Source organism: Pantherophis guttatus, chromosome 2 (assembly GCF_059756535.1).
Source record: "Pantherophis guttatus breed Tessera chromosome 2, ASM5975653v1, whole genome shotgun sequence".
Taxonomy (NCBI): Eukaryota; Metazoa; Chordata; class Lepidosauria; order Squamata; family Colubridae; genus Pantherophis; species Pantherophis guttatus.
In genome coordinates, this window is record NC_142064.1 from 194,481,522 (window position 1) to 194,505,127 (window position 23,606).

At 38.9% G+C, this 23,606-nt stretch overlaps 1 protein-coding gene and 1 long non-coding RNA gene across 3 annotated transcripts in view; one reads left to right on the top strand and one right to left on the bottom strand.

Annotated features, from left to right (window-relative positions):
- The window catches only part of SPOCK1 (SPARC (osteonectin), cwcv and kazal like domains proteoglycan 1), a 524,574-nt gene that overhangs the window by 363,208 nt on the left and 137,760 nt on the right, over positions 1–23,606 (top strand). The window lies entirely within an intron of this gene.
- On the bottom strand, positions 1,132–22,744 carry LOC117655763 (uncharacterized). Its single transcript, XR_015732576.1, has 4 exons — positions 22,704–22,744; positions 15,563–15,696; positions 7,094–7,171; positions 1,132–1,280 (listed from the first exon to the last, which is right to left on the bottom strand). It is a non-coding gene; the product is annotated as an uncharacterized LOC117655763 (long non-coding RNA).

Here is a 23,606-nt window from a genome sequence, read left to right on the forward strand (position 1 = left end):
GCAAAAGAAAGGAACTGGAAGAAGGACAAATAGTTGCAAACAAAGGGAGAAACACGGTCATCTGGAAAACTAGAAATCAGAATGAACTTGGGAGAAGACAAACAAAGTGTATATGCATGCTTCTCAGAATGTAATTTGGACCTCTTAGTATTAATATATTAGCATTTTATTGTTAATAATTGGCACAACACTATTACAGTGTTTTTAAAAAGGGTTCTGGATCAGATCAAAGACCTATTCGAGTTTGTTCACTCTAATCAAGGCATGAATGCAATCAACCTGCTACTGTTCATTAAATGATGCTGAGAGGCATAAAGCCTCTGATCCTCATGCTAGCATATGATAAAACTCTATGAGTTTTATATTTTCTGTCATACTCTCCTCTCTGTCTCTCCCACACACACACCCTTCTATACAGGTAGTCCTCAATTTATGACCACAATTGAGCTCAACATTTCTCTTGCTAAGCAAGACATTTGTTAAGTGAACTTTGCCACAATTTACAACTTTTCTTGCCACAGTTGTTAAGTGAATCATTGCAGTTGTTAAGTTAGTAACATGGTTTTTAAGTGAGTCTGGTTTTCCCATGGGCTTTGCTTGTCAGAAAATAGCAAAAGGTGATCACATGACCCCAGGACACTGCAATTGTCATAAATATGAGTCAGTTGCCAATGAGTCAGAATCTTGATCACATGACTATGGGGATGCTGCAACGGTCATAAGTGTGAAAAACAGTCATAACTCACTTTTTTCAGTGCCATTGTAACTTTGAACGGTCACTAAATGAACTGTTGTAAGTCAAGGACTACCTGTAGTGTACATTATTATTGGTTGCTTCCCATGACAGTCACTGGTGATAGCCTCTGAGTTATTTGTCTGATAGTTGTAAGGAATACTAAATATATTATGGGAGAGAAAGCATAATTATAGAGTCTGGAAAGGCATGGAAGAGGTATGTCTCTAAATGACAGCAGGCAAATGTGTTTCCTAATAACACTCTGCATTAAAATTACAGTGGTTGCATAGGGAGAAGTGGCAGCAAATAGTCTGTGCCATACTTACTTTGAATTAGCATGTCAGTAATGATGGATGGAACAAACAATAAAATTTGACCTGTCATGTTATGATTATGAGTTGGCTGCAACCAGCAGTTTAACAAAGAGGAAGTAGGAAATGAGATTATTGGGGTGGTATAATGTTAACATTTTTTATCATGCAAAAAGAAAAAGCTGCATACTTTTTTCTTCCTGTTCAAAATTTCAATGCACTCCCCTGAAACCCTGGAAATAAGAGGAATGAAAAATTCATAAGTTATTTGTTGCTATGAAGTTGGGTTTTATTCTGAAACTGTATAGAAAGTAGATACTTTTTGCCAAGACTGACACTAATATTGTGTCTTTTTAAATATATTATGCATAATTCCCCTAAGTATCTTCATGGGTTTCAGTGTCAGTTGAAATGGCTATTTTACTCTGAATTTGCAACATGCATAAAAGAAACCAAATGGGGAATGCATATATGACCTTCTGCTAAAAATAAATAAAAATTGTTGAATTATCATCAGCACTACTATTAACTTCTAAAAGTCTGCTTATCACCTTTAGTAGTGAAGATATATTAATAGAGAGAGAGAGAAAAGAGGCTAGAAAAAGAAAAGAAAAATAAATATTACTGCACGTATTTCAAAGTAAGTGTAAACTATACATTTCAGTTTTAATTAATAACCCTTCACTGTCATCTGGGATGTAGCTTTTGTCTCATGAGGCAATCAGTTTTATATTATGTACAGAAAATATTATAAATAGCCATTCTGAAAGAGACATGTGGAGTTTAGAATTTAATCCCATCCAATGTTATATGTAATCATGGGAATGATGAAGCAAAGTTTTCTTTATGATGTCTCAGACTTCCATAAAGATTTCGGGGGGTAGAAGCAGTGGTGGGATTCAGCCAGTTCTCAACTATTCGGGAGAACTGGTTGTTGGAAGAAATCTTATTTTGTTTTTTTCCACTTTACAGGGCTAATCCTGTAAGGAAGGCAGGAAGGAAACATTCTGGTGTTGTTTCTAGCCTAATCTTTATTGCCCTGTTTACAGAAACTGCCTCTCTGGTTAACCCTTATTACATTGTAACAGCTAAGGTGAAGCGCCCATCGATGTGAGTGACATTGAGTTGGCCACACCCACACGGTCACATGACCACCGAGCGACACCTACCCAGCTGGTTATTAGGGCAGAGAACCAGTTGTTAAATTATTTGAATCCCACCACTGGGTAGAAGAGTAATCTTCATACAGATTTGCAGCATAGTGGATTGTTGGTAAATTGCCTGATAATCTCAAGATTAGAATATAAAAACTGTTCACTGAATTGTCCATCTGTAATAATCTACGTTGACAGATATAAGACAATTCAAAAGGACAGCGAGAACCTGCAGCTGTTAAATGAAATTGTAATCATTTTTGTTATGCTGCTAAATTGGTTTATGCTCATTGCAACATTAATTAAGATGAACAAATAGGGGAAGTATCCTTAAAGCATGTAAGATTTATTGGAGAAATATAAGAAGATTTATTTTTCTTTCCATAGTAAACTACAGCTTGTTCTTTAATGTTCCCCGATATTCTCTGACATTGTGGTGTCCTGTTCAAGGCTAGAAAAATACATCAGAGCAAGTTGCAATTCAATTAATGAGAAATTGTAGTTCAGACACAATAAGGGCTCTAAACTGGCTGAGCAGACATACACATCCTGCGGGAAATATTCAAGAAAGCCATGCATGTGGCAGGCAAAACTCCTAGGTGTATTCTGCTACTGACCTCCACCCCTGGCTTATTGTCTTCATCCTGGTCCTAGCTTTGCGTTCGGCTAGGGGGTCCTCGAACCGCATGTGGAGCGCCACCATAAACTGGTTGTAATCTCTCAGCTGGGGGGCATCATTGTTGTGAAAGGTGACCATCCAATCTGCTGTGGCCCCTTCCAGGGCCACGGCAACACATCTCATTTTGGCTGCCTCTGAAGCAAAATCCGCCCCATACTCCTGCATGTGATCCCAGACTTGAGCTAGAAAGAATACCATGGCTTTGGGATCCCCTCTGTATTTTACTCCCAGCTGAGGAATCTTTGGAATTTGGCGTCTCCCTGCTGGGGGGGTGGGAAATATGAGCTGCAGCAGTGGCGGCTGCCGGGACAGCTACAGCTGGAGCTGGCCCCTGCTGAGCTACCGGAATCACAGCTGGAATTTTAGAGACACCGGCTCCCCCTGCTGCCTCTCCAACTTCTTCACGCACTGGCAGGTCATGCTTCCGTGCGAGGGCCCCCCAGTTCTCTGACTCTCGAGTGCTTCGTGAAGAAGTTGCAGGGCATGGGTTAGCAGGAGATCCTCTTTGTTGGCTTCCTGCAAGGTATCATCTCCCCACCAGTGTCTAGCGACAGTCACCCCCAGGGGGTGAATCTCTAGTCTTCCATGCACCCTACACCCAGTGACTATCTGGCTTGGACTGATTTCTTGTCAAGCTGCAGCTTCTCCAGCCACTCTGTCTCCTCCTGGCAGCAATGTGGCTGGGGGGAGGTCAACCCCAGGGTTCCCCAGTCTTCCTGATTGCTCCCGTGAGTTGACATTGTGTGCTCAGCCCCCTCGGTAGACTAGGTCTCAGTGTTGGCCGATAAAGCAGATCCTGCTTAATGTCAGACATGCCTCCATTCAAAACCCAAGAATGAAAATCCCCAACTCCATTGAAGTAGAGAAGAGGTTTGAAATGATAGCGGCAAAAGGAAAGCAGGATCTGATCCAAAAGGCACGAATGTTACATATTGAAAGTTTCCCCAAATCCCTCCCCCACCCCAGGGACCCATGTTGAATGTCCAATCCATGTCCCGCATAATATCATGTGGAGCACATATTCAGATACTTTCGTCCATCTGGAGTTCTAGGACGGTTGGCCTTGACTGGGTGTAAACAACTCCATTCAGCAGCTCAGTAATTCTTGAGAGCAAACCCCCATTTTTAGTTCACATAGGCCTTCATCACACAAGCTCATTTCCCTACCCCCAATGCCATGCCCCCTCCCCCCGTTACTATGGCAGCCAATAGCAAGCATGCATCAAAGGGAAAACCCATGCTGGAGATCGTGTGTGTTTGTGTGTGTGTGTGTGTGTGTGTGTACGTAAAACTGATATCTTTACAAAGCCAGAATCAGGAATCAAAATACGATTTTTCATCTTCTATCTCAGGGATAGCTGCTGCTGAATTTTTTCTGCTTTGTTGTTATTCAGGCCGGTAACTGGTTGAAGTGTTCAAAGGCAGTTGTTTTGCCTTGCTTTATATTTGTAAATATAAATCACATTAATTTTAATAGTTATTTGCAAGATGTAATCTCAATCAAGGTTACAATTTATTGTTAGTAAGAAATATTATAAAGCATGCATAGAAAAAAATCTAAAATACTAAATAAATATTTACTGTATTTTTTGCACTATAAGACGCTTCGGACCATAAGACGCACCTAGCTTTGGGGGAGGAAAACAAGAAAAAAAAATTGCCTCTGCCTCCCAGCATCCATCAGTATTCATCTGGCTAGTGTCCTTGCAGCAAACAGCGAACAGCCTGGTCAGCTTCAGCATGTTATTGCAGCCTGATTTAGCATGAAAGCTGATTGACGGTTGGATTAGCCTTCCAGAATACCGCCAATAAGCTGTTCCAGGTTGCAGGGATCGCCACCGCCCATCGCCATCGCTGCCTCCACACGCCACATTTTTGGCCCATTCCAGGTGGCGGGGGCCGCCACCTCCACCTATCACCCACTGCCTATCACTGCAGCCACATAGCACCGCTGATTGCCACTGGCGGTGATAGGCAGCGGCAATCCCCACCGCCTGGAACATGTCAAAAATGGGATGCACAGAGGCTAAAAACATGGGCGGGGCTTCAGCAACATTTGCTCTATAAGATGCACAGATGCTCTATAAGATGCACATTTCCACCCACTTTGGGGGGGAGGGGAGTGCGTCTTATAGACCAAAAAATATTGTAGTATGTTTAGAGACAATTACACTTTGAGAAGAAAGAATATCCAAAATAACCTTAGTCAATTTTACATTTATATATAGTATGTGATTCTACAGTATATATAAAGGCAGTTAACAGGCATGTGTTGTATTGAGATTATCTGTCTTCTGTTATGTTACTTCATATATACAGTATATTGTGTGTTGATTTGATTGAATTATGTGTTATATGCTACTTTTTCTTCAGAGCTCAAGCTATAGTGCAAAGAATTCCCTCCTTTCATTTTTCCCTATATCAACAATTCTGTGAGAAAGATTGAGCCAAAGGTGTCCACTGAAAACACAAAAAGTCTAGATGCAGCAGTGATTTCACAACTGAAGTTCTGCTCTTTCCAGATGCATTATATCCACAGTACAGTTTGGGCTTCAGTCATGCAGTTATCATCTTGACTCCCTCTTCCCACAGACCCTTCTGAATCAGGTTAAGAGAAGTGACTTCTATTACTTTACAGGAAAAACAAGTAATTGTTCCATTTTTTTCTGCAAGGAAGATGTGTTCCCTACCATATAAATGCATTGCAATATTGGGGTTTTTTTTTAACTGTTTTCATCTTAATTTGCAGTGTTAATCAAAACTTCTGAGCTAAAGCCAATAAATTTCAAGCAACTCTCCCTTTCATTCTGAACACTTTGGGGTATCCTGGTTGTTGTAAATTAGACGAAGAAAAAAATTACATTTTCTGTTGATTATTCAATCAACAGCCTGAAGAGAGCCCCATATGTTTTACAGATAGATACTAGATAGCTACTAAAATTGGGCTGCAGAAATCAGGTTAATTACTAGATGATAGCAAAGAGTTGGAATTTTCTATGCTTTTTTGTTCTTTATCTAGTGGTTTTTCATTTTTTTATAAGCCAGATTTGTAACTCATCAGAAGAAGGTAGGACTACAGTTTTATTTTTCATTATCTGGGTAATAGAATGCAATTTGGCACAGCTGGCAGTTTCTGCTAAAAAAATGATTCATATTAAGTAAGAATTATGTGAAAAGGCCAGGAAGAATGTCAATGCTGTAATAGCTCTCTGTAGAAAAGCTTGCATGTTGTCTTTTTCATGCATTAATATTTATTACTGACTCCAAATTAAAGAAATACCCAAATATTTAAGAGGGAAAAATCAGGAATAGCTTATTCCTCCTTCATTTTCCCTGGAGCAGAGATTGGAGTGTAAAAGCAATAGCCAGTATAATTAACGCCTAGAGGGAAAGGCAGACATTGCTCTCTGCTTCAGAATACATATTTATGTGTAGTTCATTTACTCTAGCCACTGAATGAGTTTTTGGTTTAAGTAATCAATTGTTCCTCAGTACCAAGTAGGTCAAAGGCAGAAATTCACTAGTAGATTAATTAGATATTAAGCTAATTAATAAAGCCCCATCAAGATTTTTTTCAAATGACAGCACACTGAGAAACCTCTGGATTCTGCTCATGGCTGCCATCTCTCACCAGATTCTATCCATCTCTGAGTCTGCTCTGTCCTGACTTTTCCCTCCACAGGCCTTCATGCCTTCATGCAGTAAAATGCTGACAAGTACCAAAAACTAGATTGTAATAAACAGAGTCAATCACTGGCAGCTGAATCTTTTGGTGCTAGAGAGAAACAAATGTTGGAGAGAGAATAAGACTTAGAAGGTGCTGCTGGAGACAGGCATAGTCTTGGGGAAGTTATTAAGTTAGAGCTGCGTAGCAATTTTACTTTGATGGAGACAAACACAAATGTCATTGTATTATATTATTCCAGTTCATAAGGATCTGATTTCTTTTTAACTGAGACAAATGTACTGTGTTATCCAAGTGCGATTTGAATTTCGTCTTACTCAAATGTGGTTTAGTGAAATGCAACCAATGAGTTCTCATTAATAAGTTGGAATTATCACCATGTATTCTTAATACAATTTAGCAGTAAAAGTTGTCAGTGGTATTGCTGCAATTTTCCTGTACTTAAAAATTACTGATACTAAGAAATATAATAGCAGAGCATTTGTAAATGTATAGAAGACTTTGAAAACATAGGCTTTTGATTTTTACCTTAGTGAGACCCAGATTCTTTGAGTGATTAAGACATGAAAAGCTGAGAGAAAAGCTGCTGTTGAGAACCATGATTTCCTAGGAGGACAAAAAGGGAAGGTTGAATTAAATATCATTCACTGGATATCTTCAGACAGAAACTAGCCAATCATTTGTCAGGGATGCTTTAATTTGGATACAGGAAGTTGGATTTTTGACAAAAGTTTTGATAAACTTTCAACTTTATCATTCTATGAGTTTTCAAAGTAAGCATTATTCTAGAGAACTGCTATGTAATTGGTAGGCATGACTTCCAGTCTGCTTGGTTCATACTGATATATTTTCCATTCATATGCTTTGAAAATAATGCATGAAAGTAAGCTAGATGTTTATAGCAGGGGTGTCAAACTCAATTTCATTGATGGCTGCATCAGGGTTGTGTTTGACCTTGGGGGGCTGGGATGGGCATGGCCACTATTATATACTCAATGAGGGTCTGCATGAATGAGGAGACAGCTTGTAACATAAACCATTTATTAACAACAAAGGCAACTCCTGAACAGAAAATCCCATTAGAAAGAGTTGACAGCTCTTATATACTGAGCTGTCAAAAACAACAACCAATAGTAAGCCTTAATTTTCCCGCCTGAAGGGATGCGGCAATAAACCAATCAGATCGTGTTTTGTCAGGACGCTCTATGCTCCTTCAGCAGCCCTGTGGACACAACAGCCACGCTGGCCACGCCCACCCCAAGATCATTCGTGTCGGGGCACCTGTGGTGGCCTGAGCTTTCTGCCAGCGAAAACAGGCTCCTGAGCTCCATTTTTGGCTGCAACAGCCTCCTGCAATCCTCTGCCAGTGAAAACAGAGCTCAGGAGGACTGCCCGTAGCCCTCACGAGTTCCATTTTTGCTAGCAGAGGTAACGCGGGCCAGTCCTTTGCTGTTTCCAGGGCGGCCCCATGGGCCAGATCTAACCACCCCGCAGGCCAGGTCCAGCCCCTGGGCCTTGAGTTTGACACCCCTGTTTTAAAGATACTAAAACAACTAGTATGTACAGGAGTCCTCAACTTGTGGCCATCATGAAGCTTGACCATTACGGTTTCAAAGTGTGACAGCCATTAACTGAAACAGCTTTGTTTAATGATCCCCCAACCTCCTGCTCCTCTGATGTGGACATTAAGCAGAGCAGGGATGGGAAAGGCTCTGGGGGAGGGGCTAGTGAAGGCCCAGGCCCACCTGCCTCAGGCCTCCCAGTCCCTCTAGTGCTCTCTGAGACAGCTCATGCTCTGCCTCCTACTGCTTGGGGTCTCCATAGCCCTTGAGCCTGCTTTCCACCTCCCTTGCCCCCATTCCCCACAGGCTTTTTTCCCGTTCCAACAGATCTCACCAGGCCTTGACCCTCCACTCCATTGCATATTTTACATTTTGAAGATGTTTGGAGCTTTCTGCAGGACTGCACAGACCATGTTAGGGAAGCAGAATGGAGCAATCTGTCCCTGGGCTGCATGGCAGCCTCCCGGAAGCAGCCACCATTTTGGCAAAACTGCAGAGAATTGTTGCCATGCTAAAAATGGTGGCTGCTTCCAAGAGGTTTCTGTGCTGCACCATTCTGTTCTGTTTCCTTAACACAGCCCATACAATACTGAAGAAAGCTCCAGAGAAATTATTTTCCTTTTGGGTTGTTTGTTTCTTTGTTTGTTTAGCACCATACCATTTTCTAGAAAAATCAGGACTGGCTAACAAAATAATTATATCTATATTCTTTGTGGTCACAATCCTGCTCCTTTGATGTGTTATTTTTTTTATCAATCCTGCTGAATTGTGCAGCATAGAAATCCCATTAAATAACGTAACAATTTAAAATAAGCAAAAATATTTTCCATGTACAAAGGAACATTATCAAAGGAGAAAAATTGAATCCCTGAACAAAAAGGACTTGGAATTTATTCTTATATTCAAGAATGGATGACTAACTTGTTAATGGAGCTCTCCGAAACAGTTCTTATTTTGTTCTCTTCTATGAAACTATTTTTCTTTTTTTTATTTTCTTTACACAAACCAGAATCTTTCTGAAGAGAATTATTCAGTTCATATTACTCCCTACTTCACAAGCTATAAAAGCAAATGCCTTCTGTCAATATTTGCCTCTGTGTATTTTAATACGTAGATTTTTATGTAAACGAGTTGGTTTAAAGGCAATATTGTAACTTCATCATACATTTTGCCTATCTCTTTTCATTGCTTTGCTAAAAAAACACAGCATAATGCAAAATAATTAAAATAAACTTTTAAAATATCATCATGCTAATGTAGTTTGGCACCCATTGCCTTTTCTGCAAATGACAGAGCTGGCTGCACAAAGCACAGACGTTGTTGTATGCAGCAGACAGGGTTATTACCAAGACAAAGTGGTTATACAGAAAAATATTGCTCATTTTCATTTCTCTCAAATGTTGCAGAGCTATACTTAGCCTTCAATTTAAACACAGGTTTACTAAGGGGGGGGAGCTGTATCTCCTTTGTAGAATTTATTTCTTCATTGACCTGCGCTATTGACCTTGTCAAACAAATTTCAGAAATCCACTTTTAACATTTTTCTTTTAATACTACTGCATGTTGGTTAGTGGATTGGGGAAACATGCTGAAGTATTTTATACACAGGTGCCATAACAGTTTTAAAAAAGCAGTTTAAAAAGAATGATTATGGTTATATAAAGCAACCCTATGTTGTTTTAAGGATCCTGATAATGGTTATTGTGGTAGTAATAATAGAAATTGATCGAATTTATTATAAGCAGTTACGCCATGGTCTTATATATCAGTATTCCCCAACTGGCTAGAATACTGGTTGGGAATAACATTAGTTGAAATTCAGCATAACTGGCAGTCTCATGTTTGGAAAGTACAAGTTAGCTTGATTGGGCATAGTGGAATTAATTTTGGAAGATATATCTAAAATTGCATTGTTAGTCTTTTATCCCCATGCTAAATATGCATAGGACTGTAGTCATTAATAAATGAGTCATTTACATGGCATTCTTGAATATTCAGAATGTTACACAAATTCCAGTTCATGATGATTACACTAGCTCTCTTGTGTGTGGGTAGTCTAAGGCTGCCAATTTACAGCTCTAATAATTTCTAGTAATAATCTTAATAAGGGTTGAGTTCCTGGCACACTCTCCTAACTACAAATAGTCCTCCAGATACGACAGTTTACTTAATGAATGTTCAAAGTTACAACAGATGTCCCCAAATTATATATGACCTTGTTTCAAAGTTATGACTGCTGCAGTGCTCCTACAATCATTTGCCATTACGACTCACTATAAGGATGCTACAGTGCCCTCTCTCCTTTTTTTCCCAGGACCCTGTAATGCTTGGGCCTGCTCACACATGCCCATCACCCATTGCACTTGCTTTTGGAAATTAGGTGAGATGCTTCACCTAATGACCATCACAACATGTGACTGTAATGTGCAGGCTCCATTATAGTCATATCTTGAGCTGTGATAAAATCTCTATTACAAGCTTTTTAAAAGGCAGATCAGGTCAGATGTATATTTCAGAGCCAACCTGACATGCTACATGAAGTAGAACAGCTAAAAATGTGGCCTCAATAGCTATAGAATTTTAAAATGCTAACTGAGAAAAAAAAGGCACGGAATGAGATGTAAGGAAGGAAAAAATAACAGTTCTATCTCATTAGGTGGTTGTTGAAGATTTTTAAAAAGCAGAAGAGCTGACGGAAGCTTAATAATGATAGAGGTTCAGTCCTTAGGTAGTCCTTAACTGTTGACCATTCATTCATTTCAGTGAAATTACCAGGACTTTGACTCCTGCCTGAAGTTCTGAGCAGCATCTCCATTGTCATGTGAACAAAATGTGGGTGTCTGGTAACATATGCGCCTTTACAAGGAGAAGCGCTGCAACTCCACCAAAAGCAATTGTGGGCCAGGAGCCACATGTACATGGGCTTCCTTCCTCCTCTGCCACTCTCAAGAGGCCTGGGCCTTCTCCCTGCCCCATCACACTTGTGTCCATTCACTTTTCCCTTTCCCTGCAGCTGTTGATACCCAGCCAATGCAAGGTGGAGCTAGAAAGCTAGCAAAGGCAATCTTCCTCAAGGAGAACAGGAAGAGAGCCCAGAACAGGAAGAGAGCCATAGAAGTTCCTATTCCTGGCTGGTCTTGAGAAAGGCTGCCTCTTTAGCCTTGAGGAAAATTGCCTTTGCTAGGTTTTTAGCTGTGTCTCCCATCAGCTGGGCATGCCTGTCAACAGCTGCACTCAAGATCCAGGATTATCTGAAGCTTCCTTATATGAAATTAATTGGCAATGTCACTTTGTAGCAAATTTCACATTTTGAACAGAACATCAATATTTCACAGCAAAGATTCACAGAAAAGCTTAAAATGCTCCTTCTGATCAGAATTAAACTTCAAAAATCACTGTATATTATAAACATGTGTGCTTATCAAGGTTCCATTTTCTACTCTTTTCCACCCAATAGAAAGAATAAAGGGAATTATATAAAGAACCTTGTTCATTTGTCTTTTTAGTAGTAACTGGACTTAAACCCAACCTGTGTGCTTTGCACTGCATGCATACACACAGATGTCATACAAAGGTAAAGTAGAAATACACAGAAATATATCACATAGTACTTTAATACGTAGAGAGAAATATGGTTGTCTTCTACAATCACTGTCACCAAATAAGTATTTATAAGTATTTGAGGGATATTATTGAAAGAAGCATTGGTAAAACAATGCCTCCTGTTTTGTCCCTTTTTACACAAATAGCTGATAAAACTTCCTTTACAACTTCCTAATTGTTTTGCATACCAGTGTGAATAGTTTTGGCTCACCTGTGGACAAGACAGTATAAAATTACAAGCGGAAGCTTTTTGTTTCCTGAACTTCCATTTTCATCACTGATCAAACCTTAGCATGTATACCTATGTAGACTATAGTCTCAGCATAACATATTCTATTTTAAATTCTACCTCAATTATTAATCTTAACTCCAAGGTTTAGAAAGTGCTTATGTGCATTAGTGGTAAGATTTCTTCTTTCTTTAGTTCAGTCAAACTGTTAGCTGACCTTGATCTTGTTAATAATCCTTTCACAAGTAAAACCTTTCAGACATGGAACAATTCACATATACCCGCAATGGAAAAATGGATGGTGCCATTAATGGAGTTGGCAGAGATAGTGAAATTGACTGCTTTGATTTAAAAAAAAAAAAAAGCTTTATGTAGCTTCCTTTCTACTTGGAAACCTTTCTTGGATTTTTTTTTAAAACTGAAATAAATGAATTTTTAACCTTGGATTATGATGATTAGATTTGTTTATGATAATAGAAGTGCTGTTTATTATGGTTTATTCTAGTTCAAAGGGTCACTGATGTTTAGATTTTTATCCTATTGAAGTCAGAAGTCATTTTTTTCTACAGCTTTCCCCCCCTTTTATTTCCACTCTCCAATATTCCTTTTCCCTAGGCCTTTCCCTTTCTTTAAAACTTTTTTCTTTTTTTGTATTTTATATTGTTTGACATTTAATAAAGTTTTGAAAAGAAGTAAAACCTTTCACTTTTTTTCTTCTACCACTCTTCTAGCATCTTAACATGCCTTCTGCATTGTATGATAATTTCATACCACCCAGATAAATAGCTGCCTAATCTGGTAATCTTCATACCACTTCAGGTAAATGACTGCCTAAACTGTGCTTGAAAACCTCTACTGATGGAGTCCCCATGACTCCAGGATGTTTCATTGATTTATAGTTTTCACTCAGAAAATTCAGCCAAATTTCAGTTTGGCATCTGTCACTATTTCCAATAATCAAGAATACTATAATCTGTAGTACTCTCAAGTACTCTCAGCCTTACAATAATGTCAGTTATCTGAAGATTAGCAGTATTGCAGAGATGAGAAGCCTGAGATTACCACATTTGAAAATTACAGTTCCAATCATTTTCGCCATTAGAGTCCAACTCTGGAAGGCTACAGATTCTTGACCATTATATAAAATGAAGTTAAGCAGGTGTCTCCAATTACAGATTAGAAAGTAACTCTCAAATCAGTAGCTCTAATAAGATATAAATTTGGGGCCTTCGAAGTTTGTTTAATCACACACACGGACAAAACAAAACTGAGTTACCGTGTGCCATCTGAATATGTTTGGAACACAACTCATATGATGAAAAGTAATCCTTCTTGCTGCGCTGAATATACATCCATAAAATAGTGATGTATGAATCATAAAAAAATAAGGTTAAAGATGCTGTGTTTCCCCAAAAATAAGACCCTGTCTTATATTTTTTTTGAACCCTGAAATAAGCGCTCGGCCTTATTGCCATGCACTCAAAAGCTCGATAGGGCTTATTATCAGGGGATGTCTAATTTTGGGGAAAACAGGATATGAGCTTAGCCATTGATTGCAAAGGTTTTTCCTTTATACGTAGTAGAATTTGGGACATACAACCATGTTACAAGAGGTGTTTATTTTACTAAAAGGACAAATAAATAAAATTCATATCTCACAATAGCACTGTAAATAAATGGGAATGAGTTATACTTCTGTTTTATTTGCTTCTCTGTAATTGGGACTTCTGAATCTTATTCCTGTGTTGAGACATATGAACTCCAAATGACATCAGAAGTCCTGCAAGAATGAGAACTATATGATACCATGCAGTTCCCTGCCATTCTCACCAGTATTTCTTCCTTTCCACCTGGAATGAATAGATGACTGTCTCTAATAATTTGCTTCCCTGCCCTTGTCATTGCACAAGAAAGAGACTGAGTCAGGCTGAGGACCTCATGCGGTTTTAATTAATGAGGCCAGAGGACTTGACTGCTGGAAGAGCTTTGGGAGCTTTGATTTTGTACCATAAAGAGGCCTCCCCAACTGTGATAGCTTCTTTTTCCTGATAACTGTATATTTACCCTTTCATTCCTTTCAAGATGCCACAAAGGTTCCGTATAGATCTTTAGTATTTATTAAGAAGATTAATTCAGACATGCCGGGCTGAACATAGTGCTTTCAAGAATGAGTACTGCTTCAAATGGGAACAACAGATCATTCAAGGTGCTCCATGAAAAATCAAAGTCAAGGTCATCAACTAAAGACTGATGTGTTGATTTAGAAATAGTGATTTTCCATCAGAAAATGGTCATTTTTTGAATGTCAGAGAAAAATCCATTTTAAGCAAAGATAGGACAGCTAGAGGGCCATATATGGCCCAAAGCCTAATTTCGAGCATTTCTCAGCTTGATTTTGAGGCTTTTGCAAGTGAACAATTCACACCTCTGTCAAATGTGTTTATCATATATCAGACTCCTGGACAAGAGATAAGAGAAATAGAAGAATGTCAGCAAAAGAAACAAATGGTTTTGTATGTAGTGTGTTCTTCTTCTACTTACCATAGCTATTCCTGCCTGTTTTAAGGGTTATCTTTTAAAAAATGAAAGGAAGACACTGAATTATATTTTGTCCTTCTACTCCTCTGCCCTTTTTGCAGTGGTTCTGTGGATATATTCTGAGATCATGGTCAGATGACATGATGCAGCCCAAATTAAGCACTTTTGAGTCCTATTATTTCAACACAACATATTTTTGCATATGCTTGTTTGAATCTTCCCGATTAAAAACAATTTTAAATTACTTCATTATGACCGCATGATAGACATATTGTAGTATCTAAATCAGTCTTGTTTCTCATAAGTAAATGAATGCATGTTAACTTGCATGTATAATGCTACATATTATTTAGAGATGCTGAATTTTAACAAACATTGAAATGGAATTATTTTTTTTCTTGAGGCTGATCTTTACATTTCTGCTATCTTGTATTTTCTGTATGCATGTGTGTGTTTGCAATATTTGTTTTCTTTGACTTTGCCCACATTTCTTTTCAACTAGAGACTATGCAAATGTGTTCTGCACATTCTTGTGATGGGGCTTTCTAGATAGTAAACATTTTTAAAAGAGGGTTTGTTTGCCTTATTTCATTCACATTTGGTAATATAGTGTTTTAACTAAACTAGAAGAACTGGTCTTTTCCACTTCAAAGCATTCATTAATATGTATGAAGTCACGAAACAACTTTTTGCAATTAAAAACTTTCAAACTTCTAAGTATTGGAATTCCTCAAGGGATTGCATCTTATAACTTTTTACTAATTCTTGACTGTTTTTCAAAAAAATTAGAAAAAATGATATGTACACTAACTTCAGCAAGCACACTAATACCTTACAGTTTAGGGAAATTGCAAATCTGTCACTGCTGATTCATACACAATATTGACTCTCTCAGTTAATATATAGTCCCTACTGTATATTAAAGCAATGTAATCCACTTAACAATGGCTTATTACATCAGATGGAGACTATATTTTAAATTAAAATGTCCAGAAAACACTTTATTCCAGTTTATATGCAAATTCTAAATGCATTATCCCTTCAGTTTTGTTTTGTTTTTCTTACCGCATTCATTACATTCTTCTCCCTGGCCAGTGTCTTGCTCTTCTTGGATTCGATTCTCTTATTTTTCTAAATCGGTTGATTAACCCAGTCTGTTACTGATACAATTTCAAGGCGATCCAATCAGGTTGCTGACTCTACAAGTTTAAAATTCAAGTCAACTATTTTGAGAAATCAGCAAAAAATAGTTCTAATTGAGGTAGGAGCCGATAAACAAATAGCTGACTATGGTGGGAATAAGAGTAGTTTTCTTTCCCTTATGTGGTAACTTTATTTGGAGATTATTTTTTTCTAAAATAATACATATCCTGCATGACTATTTTATTATGATGATCTTTCTAGCAGCCTTGTCCAACTGACTGCCACTCAGATTATTAGAGAAGAACTCCCAAAATCCCCAGTACTCATAATACAAGCTGTCCGAAAATTCTAGACTTTGTAATCCAATATACCTGGCAAACATTAGATTGGGTAAAGCAACTAAGTTTTTCTGCTGCCCAAAATCAATCAGATTCAGATGGGTGGCTTTAAAAATTGCATAAATAAAATAAATACAGAAGTACTGTAGGGCTCTCTGTGGAGGCATGATATTTTCAAAACAAGCAAGAGTGAGCTATATATAGTATATCAGTTATATGTAAATAGACCTGTTGATTAATGTTCGTCTTTTAATATGGAAAAATTAGCATGAATTGTTTTTAGAATATATACAATTCTACAAAGCTGATTAAAGTACATTTGATAACTGTCATTCACACAGTTATTTAATGCTATACCATAATTGTGATAGCTTTTCATTAAAAATGATATGAAATATTGAATCTCTTAACAGATTTAGGTCCTTGATCCACAGTAAGAGGAAAGGGAGAAAGAAATGAATTGCAAAAAAAGGCTTTAATTTAGAAATATGCCAGCAATATTGATATTGTCAAACAACTTAGCGGAGGTAATATTATTTGAAAATTCCTCAATCTGCATTTTCTCCAACATCCTGGGTGTTCAAATCCATGTACTCTTAAAATCTGTTTGCCCTGTTGGGGAGCAGAAGATACTGTATGTTTCATAAAGAAATAAGAAAGCCTAAAGTCTCTAAGTGACAAAACATCACTTCTATTGAAATCAAATCAAATCAAATATTTATTACAGTCCTAAGGCCAGCAGTCAGGTAGAAATAACACAAGTTACAATGATGTTATATATATAAAAAAAAAAATCCAGACCCAATGAGAGAATGGGTCTAAATATAAGCATGCAAAATTGGGCAGCCTGGAAAGATTTGAGCAATTCAAATAGGAATTCAATAGGAGAAGAAGGGAATGCATCCAGCTTGGCCAAAGTAATATATCAATCACATGCTTGGGACCAAAACCAAGTTTCAAGAACTTTCTGGAATCTTAGGATAAAGGATGTAATTCTTATCCCTGGGTGAATGATTTTCAAGAAGGTTGGAGGCCATAACATAGAAGAGATGCTTCCCAAGGCCTGGAAGTTGATGAAGTTTAAATAGAAGGGACCTGGGTTGCACTCACTCTACCAGAAAATATGTATGAGGAAGATGAGGCCACTTGGCATAATTACAGGCACCAGTACTGCTCTCTTTCCTTCCCATTTGGGACTGTTCCTCAGCTTCAGCACAGCAGAGTTGCCAATAAAGCAACAAACTTGATATACAGTGCATTCAGAAAGTATTCAGACCTCCTTCACTTTTGTCAATTTTGTTGTACTGCAGCTTGATTCTACAGTTGTTGAAATTCATTTTTTCTCTCATTAATCTACATTCAGTACTCCATAATGACAAAGTGAAAACAGAATTTTAGAAATGTCTGTAAATTTATTAAAAAGAAAAAACTCAAATATCACATTGGCATAAGTATTCAGGCCCTTTGCAACAACAGGTGAAACTTAGCTCTAGTGCCTCCCATGTCTCTTGATCGTTGCTGACATTTCTGCACCTTGAATGGAGTCAACCTGTGGTAAATTAAATTGGTTGGACATGATTTGGAAAGGCGCACACCTCTCTGTAGAAGGCGTCACAACTGACAATGCATACTGTAGCGGAGCAAAAGCCATGAGATCAAAGAAACTGTCTGCAGAGCTCAGAGACAGGATTATTGCAAGACACAGATCTGGGGAAGGCTACAATAAAATTTCTGCTGCACTAAAGGTTCCTAAGAGCACAGTGGCCTCCATAATTCTAATTCTCAAATGAAGAAGTTTTGCATAACCAGGACTCTTCCAAGAGCTGGTCACCTGGTCAAACTGAGGAATTGGGGGAGAAGGACCTTAAGAAGAAAAATGATCAAGAACCCGATGGTCACTCTGAATGAGCTCCAGAGATCTTGTGTGGAGATGAGACACAGTTCCAGAAGGACAGCCATCACTGCAGCCATCCACCAATCTGGGCTTTATAGAAAAGTTGCTAGACGGAAGCCTCTCCTCAGTGCAAAACACATGAAAGCCTGCTTAGAGTTTGTTCCTCTCAGTCTGAGAGTCCTTTAGGTGCTTGTTTGCAAGCAAGTGGGCAAACGGAGATCTGCAGCAATCAAAAGAAAGAAGGTGTTTTTTCTTCAGAGCAAGTAGACAATTCAAGGAGAAAAAAATAGTATAGAGGTCCAGCAAAGTAAAACATCACAGGAAAAGGTGCAAGAGTGCTACACATACTGGTCATTAACAGAGGAAAAAACTACCATGAAGTAGTTCCAGAGAGAGGAATTTATTTATTTGTTTCCTGTCTTTATTATTTTTACAAATAAAGTAGCAAATTTATCCTCTTCTTATTTTCACCGCAACAACCCTGTGAGATGGATTTGGACTGAGAGAAGAGTGATTAGCCCAAGGTCATACAGCTGGCTTTCATGACTGAGATGAGATTTGAATTCATGGTCTTCTATTTTCTGGCCTGGTGCCTTAACCACCACCAAACTGGCTCTCAACTCTGCCTTAATTAAAACCAAACAGGGTCTGTAGTAATAATATATAGCCAAATATAAAAAATACTATCTTTAGAGAAGTGAGGTATTTATAAGTGCATACCTATTCAATATTGCACTCCCATTATGAGATGAGAGATAACAGAGAGGATGTCAATAATTGAATTAATAACTAAGTGAAAAAGAAGAGTTGCATGGTAAGAGTGTAGTTAATACACCTTTGTCTCTGGGTAGTGACAGTTCAAGGGAAATATACCATGGAGAGCATCTGATTCTCAAAACTGGTATCCTTAAGATTTATATTGACTGTTTCCCTATAACTATCATTAAGTGTTGTACCTTAAGATTCTTGATGAATGTATCTTTTCTTTTATGTATACTGAGAGCGTATGCACCAAGACAAATTCCTTGTGTGTCCAATCACACTTGGCCAATAAAGAATTCTATTCTATTCTATTCTATTCTATTCTATTCTATTCTATTCTATTCTATTCTATTCTATTCTATTTGGATGAAGGGCTTGAAGGAGACGAATCAACTTTTTATCACTGAGAATTCCTTAGGGTTGTCACTTGGAATTAAATCACAGGAAAATTTAAAATTAAGAAGGCTGAAAGTTATTGGAAAATAAACAAAATACTCCTGGCATTTAGCCCATCAAACATTGTTCAGTTGTCATTTCTCTGTCAGATTGCTCAGGGAACACTGAGACGTACAGTAAACTAGCATCATGTCTGAGACAACCTTGAGAAAAGGAGGTTAATGAGAAGTCTAAAAATATAATGTAAAAAATAATGTGCAATAATCCAGATGGCATCTATAGGGAGCTAAAACAAGCCATAGTTCAACTTGCTTACAACTCATATCTCCTTTTGGGAAATATACTTCCAATGCCATCATACATCTTTTTAGATATGTATTTGAAAATAGTCACACTGGGATTCTTGTAAGAAACAATAGTACTAAAAATAAAATCCTAGATTTGGAGGCATTTGTGAGAACCCCAATATCTGTATGCAGTAAGCCCTGTCACCACGTAGGATTATAATAAGAAAGCAAAGTCCTATGTTCAAGGTTAACATAAGTGTGTAGAATTATCGGGGAGGGAGCTGAGGCATTGAGGCTCTCTGCCCAGTTTTTCAGGTCATTTGCAGGGCTTGGCCACATTGGAGGGGAGAGTACTTAAGATTTAGATATGGGCCTTTTGTGATGTCTGATCAGAAAAAGAAGGTAAAAGAAAAGAACGGCTGGAGAAAAAAAATCAAGAGCAGAAACAAGTTAGATGGAAAGTAATTTGTAGCAGAGTATCTACAAAGCCTATGAAATTATTTCTGACTAATCTTGGGATTACCCCAGATATTGAATTGTGAAAGGTAGTGCTAGAACAAGAAGAAACTTTGAAGAATTGCCATGGAGGGACAAGAAGCTTAGCAGACAGGCTGCACCCAGGAGGGGATGAAAATACGTCAGCTCCCGGTGGCCCTGGATGAAGCGGATTACCTTGATCCATTCCAATCGGGTTTCAGGCCCGGATACAGCATGGAGACGGCATTGGTCGTGCTGGTGGATGATCTCTGGAGGGCTCGGGACAGAGGTTACTCCTCTGTTCTGGTCCTATTAGATCTTTCAGCGGCTTTTGATACCATTGACCATGGTATCTTGCTGCGATGCCTCGAGGGGTTGGGAGTGGGAGAACCACCATTTTGCGGTGGTTCTCCTCTTACCTCTCAGGTCGTACGCAAGTGGAGTTGGTGGGGGCAGAGGTCGACCATGAGGCCCCTCACTTGTGGGGTACCCCAGGGGTCGGTCCTCTCACCCCTTCTGTTCAACATTTATATGAAACCGCTGGGAGAGATCATCCGTGGTTTCGGGGTGAGGTATCATCAGTATGCTGATGATACCCAGTTTTTTATATCCACCCCGAATCAGCCCAGTGATGCCCTCAACGTGATGTCCCGTTGCCTGGAATCGGTACGGGTCTGGATGGGGAGGAACAGGCTTCAACTCAACCCTGCCAAGACCGAGTGACTGTGGGTACCGGCATCTCGGTCCGATAGAGAGGTTTCATCTTTGACTATAGGGAGTGAAGTTTTGCCCCTTGTATACAGGGCACGCAACTTGAGTGTCGTCCTGGACTCACGGTTGAGTTTAAAAGATCATATAACAGCTGTGACCAGGGGGCGTTTGCCCAGGTTTGCCTGGTGCGCCAGTTGCGCCCCTATTTGGACCGAGATGCCCTACGCACAGTTACTCATGCGCTAGTCACCTCCTGTATTGACTTCTGCAATGCTATCTACTTGGGGCTGCCCTTGAAGACCACTCAGAGGCTTCAGCTGGTACAGAATGCGGCCGCGCGGGTTGTGATGGGAGGGTCCCGATACTCCCATGTTACACCTCTCCTGCGTGACTTGCATTGGTTCCCAGTTGCCCTCCAGGTGAGATTCAAGTTGCTGGTGATGACCTATAAAGCCCTACATGGCTTAGGCCCAGGATATTTGTCGGACCGTCTGCAACCAGCAACAGCTTCCCATCGCCCGGTGAGTTCTCACAGGGAGGGCCTACTCAGGGTGCTGTCGGCTAGACAATGTTGGCTGGCGGCCTCCAGAGGTAGAGCTTTCTCTGTGGGCGCGCCCACCCTTTGGAATCAACTCCCCCTGGGGCTTCGGTTGGCCCCTGACCTTCGCACTTTCCGCCGCAAACTAAAGACATGGCTGTTTAAATTGCCCAGCCTGGACTGATGGGGTTTGATTATTTTAATGAGTTTTAACATACGTTTAATTGGTATTTTAATATGTTTTTATCTGGTTTGATTTTAATTGTTGTGAGCCACCCTGAGTCCTATGGAGATAGGGCGGCATACAAATAAAAATAAATAAATAAATAAATAAATAAATAAATAAAGCAGAGAAAAGGGTAGGGGGTTTTTTTCCCCTTATCCCCCACCATCAAAGTGCAGCTGGCATCTTTCCAGTTGTATTTACAGATGGGGTCGGAGTTTCAGAGAGCAGTGCCAGTTAAAGAAGAAGAAGAACAGCAATAATGAGTTCAAAACATACTCTGAAGGCTACCAAGAAAATCACTATTCGCCAGCTGAGAGAGAGAGAGAGAACAACTTCAAGAAAGACCAGTAGAATAGACCTGGTGGCATTACCTACTAGCACCTGCTGAATGTGCATAGGAGATATGTAAAGAAGAGGACTCAGAATTAAGTGCAAATATAACAATAACTGCACTTAGCAAGATAGCAGATATGTGAGAATAAAAATACAGAAGAAATAGAAATATACTGTAAATAACCATGCACCTCACTGTCAATTTACGTTTATTTTTACAGCACAATTGCTAATAAACATGATTATTCACCAAAGGCATTGTTTGTGTCCTGCCTGGGCTATTTCTATCCCAGAACAAATACATTATAAGACGAGTATATTGTTAATTATTTGAAAAGTCTTGAAATCAGCACATGTACTCTAATCAACTTGGCAATACTCCAGACTAATACAGTACCACACACACCCACACCCACACACTAATATAAATCCTTCATTAAATAGAGCTACTAATGCATCAATTTAACCCTATCATTAAGCTTCAAAATATTTTCTTGAGTAAGGACCAGTGATGTGCTTGCTCTTAGCAAGGGGGAGGGAATAAATATATTTCTACAATTCTTTCCTTCTAAAGAAAGCTTTTTTCTTTTTTGAATGAGGTGTCTAATATGGAACAAGGAACTTACTTGTCCCAGAAGTAATAAATATATCTTATTTCTAGAAAATGGGGTTACGAACTTGTATTTAATCAAAAATAAAACTAGGTTTGTAGGTCAAAATTTGAAAACCTTAAATCTATTTACTACTAAAACTCTCCTGGTTTTTTGTTGCCCAATTAGCTCAAATGGTACATGGTGCAAAACTTTTTGAATCAAAATACCTCAAACCATTATCATTATCATAGCCGCGGTAGCGCAGTCAGTGGTGGGTTTCAAAATTTTTTACTACCGGTTCTATGGGTGTGGCTTGGTGGGGATGGCAGGGGAAGGATACGGTAAAATCTCCACTCCCACCCCACTCCAGGGGAAGGATACTGTAAAATCTCCATTCCTTCCACAATCCAGGGGAAGGTTACTGCAAAATCCCCATTTCCTCCCGATCAGCTGGGACTCGGGAGGCAGAGAAAAGATGGGGATGGGGCCAGTCAGGGGTGGTATTTACCGGTTCTCTGAACTATTCAAAATTTCTGCTACCGGTTCTCCAGAATTGGTCAAAACCTGTTGAAACCTACCTCTGAGCGCAGTGATTAGAATGCAGTACTGCAGGCTACTTCTGCTAACTGTCGGCTGCCAGCAATTTGGCAGTTTGAATCTTACTGGCTCAAGTCTTCCATCCTTCCAAGGATGGTAAAATGAGGACCTAGACTGTTGGGGGCAATATGCTGACTCTGTAAACCACTTAGAGAGGGCTGTAAAGCATTGTGAAGCAGTATATAAGTTTAAGTACTATTGCTATTACTATCATAAGGAATGCATACAAAATCCAGAACCCATTACTCTTGTGTAATTGAAATTTAGTAATTTAGAGAGCTAAATTACTGTAGCAGAATCAGTATGGAAAAGAGTATAGATCATTAGAAAGAAAAATTGCAAAACATAGCACCTTTATGATGCCCATATCACATAAGATACAAGTGTGTGTATGTGTTAATTTCTTTTCTCCTATAAAACAGCAAAGTATTTGGCTTGAAAAGAATATGAGAGATTGTTATTTAACTACTGGTTAAAGGCTTATTCTCTTCTCAAACTGTAAAAAGGTCTTTAGTGGCCCTTGAGATTTACTCTATAAAAAAGGGCTTCAAAAGCAGTCGTTATACAAATTATAAAAAGTATACAATATTATGAGAGCATCAGAACTATATAACCTTCTTTCTAAAATATAAGCAGAAATTAAAAGAATCAGAATTCATTATTAATCACTTCTCTGCCCTGATTTCTACTTTAGCGGTGCTCAGAATTAGACCGATATATTTTCACAGCAGCATAACACTGAGTGCTTTGCGATGCTTTAGTTCTTTATGCTATCTCCCTTTGATGTATGTTATAAAATAGTTGCTTTTACATT